General features: G+C 37.9%; 1 protein-coding gene across 3 annotated transcripts in view; it reads left to right on the top strand.

The window, feature by feature from the left end:
• UBAC2 (UBA domain containing 2) overlaps positions 1 to 5741 on the top strand; it is an 87643-nt gene that overhangs the window by 62579 nt on the left and 19323 nt on the right. The gene's annotated exons all lie outside the window — the stretch shown is intronic.

Genomic DNA, 5741 nt, shown 5'->3' with positions numbered 1-5741 from the left:
CACTCAGGCAGGGCAACCCAGAGCAGCTTGCCCCAGGACCATGCTCTTTTGAGTATCTCTGAGGATGGAGACTCTTCCACCTCCCTGGGCAAACTGTGCTAGTGTTCAGTCAACGTCACAGTGAAACAAGTGTTTCCTGATCCTCAGAGGGAGCCTCCCATGTTCCAGTTTGTGCCCATTGCCTCTGTTCCTGTTGCTGGGAACCAATGAGAAAAGCCTGGTTTTGTCCTCTTCATTTCCCTTCAGACATTTACTTCGACAAAATCCCCCCAGGCCTTCTCTTCTCCAGGCCAAACTTCTCTCAGCCTCTCCTCATGGGAAAGATGCTCCCAGTCCTTTGATCGTCTCTGTGGTCCTGCAGTGGACTTGCTTCAGCAGGTCCGTGTACATTAACCCGTTTGCTGAATCCTGCCCAAAACTAACATGCAGTATTTCTGTGTGGACAGTGCTCAGAGTTCAGCTAAGTGACTGTAAATAACTTGATCTGAGTGTTACTACATTATACTGAATTTATTGACCTAATGTCCCCTGTGGTGGGAGCTTTGACATCTTGCCCATGTCAAGATGTGAATACATGACAACAGCCTAAGCTACTAGCACTTACTCCTGCATCAGTTAATACAGCTGAGAAAGAAAGGAGTTAGTACATAGGGAATACAGGGGATGTTGGTTTGGAAGTATAATTGTCTGGGAAGGAGGGAAAGGCAGATGTTTCCAACTCTAGAAGAAGGAGAAAGCAGTGAGTGAGGACAGGAAAAGGTCTTAATGATAAGGTCTGTATTAAAGAGAAAGTAAGGTACTTTATATATCTGTGGCTTCTGTAGAAAAATGGTTTTCAGTTTGTATTTAATTTCTGAATTTCTCTCTTAGATCTGAGGAAGAGTTTCTGTGTCCAAAATATGGTCTGTCTGGTCAACTATACCAACTAGTTCATTGTTCTATCAACATTTCCTTTTTTGGCAGCAGTGTTACCCTTTTTGAGAGAGGGAATCCGTGAGACTAATGGAGATATCTGCCAAAGGATGAGTTACATCCTAAGAGTGCCCATTTCTCTCCATTGACTATGACATTAACTTTAAACAACCAGCTCATAAGTAGGATTTTAAATTACAGATATTTATGTTGGATCAGATTAATCAAATCCTGATCTTTGAATTAAAGAGATTTGATTAACAACATGATAATCATGTTGATCGTCATCATCATCATCAGAACACTGGCAGAGACCAAGGGAACCTATGCTTAGGACACAAGTTCAAGTTAAGAATAGCTGTACTGTGCTGAAATGGCAGTACAGTCATGTTTGCACATATACAATGTTTTTTAGCTGATAATGATTCTGTCTGACCAATGAAACACTGAGGAACTCTGAAGAAAAAAGTTTCAAGGTATCTGAAAAATTGATGAGCCCAATCAAGTGGAAACAAAATTGAAAAGAAATATTTTAGTATCACTGTAATCTTATTTTTCTCTCAAGTCTTGCAAAAGGCTGTTTATAGTATTTGCAACAATTTCCAAAAAGGAAACCCAAACAGAATAATCTGTTAGAATTGTAACAGAAGTTGAAAATATATGTGTCGTGGGTTTATTTGTTGAGTAGTTTTGTTTCTTATGTGGTTTTCACGCAATCCCTCTTGGTTTGATAAATGCTTTCTCTAATGAAGGTAAATACAGAATCCTGACACAAACTTCAGCCGATGTTTTGATTCTATTTGTATAGAATTCAGAACATACTAAAGATCAAGCAGATAAAATAGGTATAAAAATGTCATTTCACCTTAAGAAAATTACTTACTTTTCATTTGTTGCTATCTGAAAATAGCCAAGTCTTGAGTACATGTGGTGAATATATTTACATTTTTCAGAACAAAATAATTGAGTATTTGATGTCAAGTTCTGTTAGTTAAAATAATTTGCAACATCATTTTCTATACCAGTCTGTCTGCTTTTTTTCTGTTTGATTTCCTTTTTTGGTGTTAATCAAGTACAGTGAATTTAAATATATAACTTTTAAATACTCCAGCTACTTGTGGAGCATATATGTCTTTGCAATGTAAGATACTGGAGAGTTTCCATCTTTGATTTACCTAATGTGCAGAGAAACTACAGCTACTTCTTCTTTCTTAAAAATGTACAATTTTGGAAGGACATGAGGGAAGGGGAGGGGGAGTTAAGCTTTATGTGGGGCAGGAGGAGGTTGGGAAACTTCATGTGTAGAACCAGTAGTAAGCCACAGTGTTAAGCTTGAATGAAGCTATGAAAATATATAAGCACACTTTTATTTTGCAGTGTGCCAGAGAGTTTCCAGCATCCTCCATTTCCTCTTCTTAGTGTTGTGCCACATACAATATGGTGGATGATGCTGTGACTTACAGAAATTAAGATGCACCATATGTTTCCAGACACAAATTCTCCATTTTAACAGAGTGAACATAACCACAACATCTTTTTGTGGTGACTTTTGGAGGCTGAAATGCAGTGGCTTCTCTGTTTGGGGGAAGTAGCCCTTTAATCAGATGTACAGTGCTGAAGTTGGAATATAATGAGATCATCTTATCTTCATTGAATAAACAATGTTGCTTTGCATTCTTAAACACTAGAGATTCACTCAATGTCACTAACAATAACAGTGTAAAAAGTTGCTTTATACTTTGTCAAAGTTTATGTTTTTTAAAATTATATCTATCAAGTTCTGCATATGAACCAGCTATAGAGGAAGTTCTTTAGAAATACTTGACATTAAGATGAGAGTATGACAGTGAGCCAGGCTGAATCACAAGACCTTTTTTAACTACAAGTGTCTTCATTCTGGCTTTATTGAAAATATGGAAATAGTTATCTCGGCCTCACTAGTTGAAATTTGCTGATTTTTTTTTATAACTGACTGCAGTGTTTTGAAGTTTCTTATACTTCTATATAATAGCTCTTCATTTTAGCATGTCCACAAACTTTTAGCCTTATAAAGCCTTTTCTTCTGATTGAGTGCTCTGGAATGACTTGCTCTCTCCACTACCTAAAAGGAGATTGTGATGAGGTGAGAGTCAATCTCTTTTTCCAAGTAAGATAAATGGAAATATCCTTTGAGTTGTGCCAGGGAAGGTCTAGATTGAATATCAGGAAAAATTACTCACCAGAAGGTTCACCAAGCATTGGAACAAGCTGCTGAGGGCAGAAAGAGGTTGAGTCACCATCTCTATAGGTGTTTAAAAGACACGTAGATGTGGCACTTAAGGATGTGGTGGACTTGGCAGTACTGGGTTAACAATTAGACTTGATGATCTTAAAGATCTTTTCCAGCCTAAATGATTCTATGCCCACCCATCTCTGCTAAGAAAAATACAAGAATGCTTTTACTGATGCAGCTGCTAATTGGTGCTTGCAGTACGCCTTCCCTTCTGAGACAAACAAGTTCCAAAGTACTGACACCAAAGATAGGCTGCTGTTATCTCATTACTCTTTTTTCTACCTTGACTTGATAAATAATGATTATGTTTGTGGTTTATGTGTTCAGACATGTGTCAAGATTTCTCATACATTCAGGAAGATGTAGATTTTCCTATCACCACTTGCTGTGCTTTGTTCTTGTGACTTTTTGTACCCGTTCAAGATTTTTGAAAACATTAGACCTTTTCAAAGGTTGTAAGAAAGAGCAGAGATCTATCAGTATCTAGGAGGGACATTTGAAAGAAGTGAGGGAATGCTGGTGTGACGTTGGACAAAGTATTTTGAGCGGGACTTCTTTCCCTGCTTAGTTAACACAATCAGGTGTGCAGAATCCCTGGAACAAAAGAGGGGTCTTGGCTCCATAGCCTAATGGTACTACCTACACCTACACCTAACAAGTTGGGAGGAAGGAAGATAATTTGTAGGCTCTGGTGCTGCTTGTGCATTTTACATTGAAGAAAACATCAGATTAAATGTGTACTTAATATTTGCAGTCTAGTTCAGTAATTCTCACTGCCCAAAAATTGCTTTCTCAGTTACTATGCAGTCTAGGTTTTCTTGAGTGAGGGGCCTATCTGGGGCCTATCCCTCAGGACCAGGGTGTTAGCTTCCGAAGGACCTTCTGGCTAGGCAGACACCTCAAGTAGTACATACCAAAACCAGGTGAATTGCAGAAGTGATGTGAATTTTCTTCCTCTTACTCTTTGGCGATTATAGCTGTATCTTAGTTTCCAGTTGATGTGCACAGGTTTTAGTCATGAGTTTGCAGTCATCTGGAACAGTTTCACTAGAGCTGAGGGAAGAATATCTGAGGTCATGAGAAAACTTTTGTTACAATGCCCTGTCCAGTTAAGACCTTCCTTTGAAGAAGAAAATTTTTATTAAAGGCAGCCTTCACTCTGATGTGATTATGGCCTTTATAGCATTTACCTCCTTTCTCATAGCATGACTGAAAGACTGAAGAGGTTAAGAGTAGTTTAAAACTGCTCTTTCTCATTTTAGAATGACAGCCCATGCTTGGTGTTACATCCAACCCTGAGTCATAAAATGAAAGTAGAATAAAACAAAAATCATTGTTTCCAAAAGTAGAATGTGTTTTTGCTAAGTCTCACTACCTCATTGGATATTTAACAATAACCTTGTTAATCATCTGAAAAATATGCCCCCTCCTAAAGAATGTTCCTTTTTCCTATACTGTCTCCCTTGGTATACTCAGCAATGCATTTAGTATCTTTACACAAATGTCAGTGAGATACAACAAATAGCCCCAAATAAATAAATACTTCATATGCAGGGTTTCTACGTTGCTTTTAGCATAATTTCATTTCTGGGGTATGTTTACAGATTTTTTGAGGTTCAGATCTTTTCCTGTTCATTTCACTGTGCTGTGACAGCATAATTCTTGTGGAAAACAGACAAAGTCATAAATGCTGAAATGTGGCATAAAGCAGAATGCAGATGGGACCACTTTGGGCTCAAGTGTTGCAGCTTCACAATGGCATTCAAATAAAAGGCTGAGTGATGACTGTAAATCAATTTATGTGGCAGACAGATTTCTCTTTCTCCTGCAGAATCTGAAATGAAATCAAGCCCCAAGGCAAGCACAAACACAGGGAATGTGGTTTCTTCTTATGGACAGGAGAAGGGCTTCACAAAAACTGGCTTTTTCAATATCACAGTTTTTAATGAATTGATTTTTAAATGTTTTTTTCCATTCTGTAGGGTAGATGGACTTCTTTTGGAATGAGTGTGTGCATAGTCTTAGATTTAACTTCAATTCTGCTGGTTTGCTTTTAATTTTATTAGAAGGAGAGTGGGGACAGAAGAGATGGTGGGGACACTAGACACTAGAGGTGGTGGGGACAGAAGCCTTAAGGGAGTTTGGGTTTTTTTGAAGGAGTGTTTAGAGTGCCTTAGCATCCTCAAGATTAGTCTTAATCTTCTCAGGTCAGCATGCAGCATACCCTGACCAGTTCTTTTACTAGAAATTAAAATTTTATTTTAATTTTGACCAGTTTTAGAAAGGGTCACTTCGCTTAGGCTCAAATTCTGAAACAAACAAAAAACCTCAAGCAACTTTATGAGTCACAGGTAATGCACCACACAGATTTAAAAAAACAATAATTTGTAGTTGTAGGGAAGTAAAGAAATCCCCTGTTAGTTCTCTGATTCTTGACTGAGAACTGTGAGTAAATACAGTAAAAGTGCTTTAAAAATCAGAAGGGCCAACTGTTAACTGCCGCTTAAAGTAAATGTGTGGTGTATTTAAGTTTTTTGATTTTCAGGGTTTTTTTAAC

This window comes from Cyanistes caeruleus, chromosome 3 (genome assembly GCF_971803275.1).
Source record: "Cyanistes caeruleus chromosome 3, bCyaCae1.hap1.1, whole genome shotgun sequence".
In the NCBI taxonomy this organism is placed as follows: domain Eukaryota; kingdom Metazoa; phylum Chordata; class Aves; order Passeriformes; family Paridae; genus Cyanistes; species Cyanistes caeruleus.
Note: the sequence above shows the minus strand (reverse complement) of the source record. Positions and strands in the feature narration are given on the sequence as shown.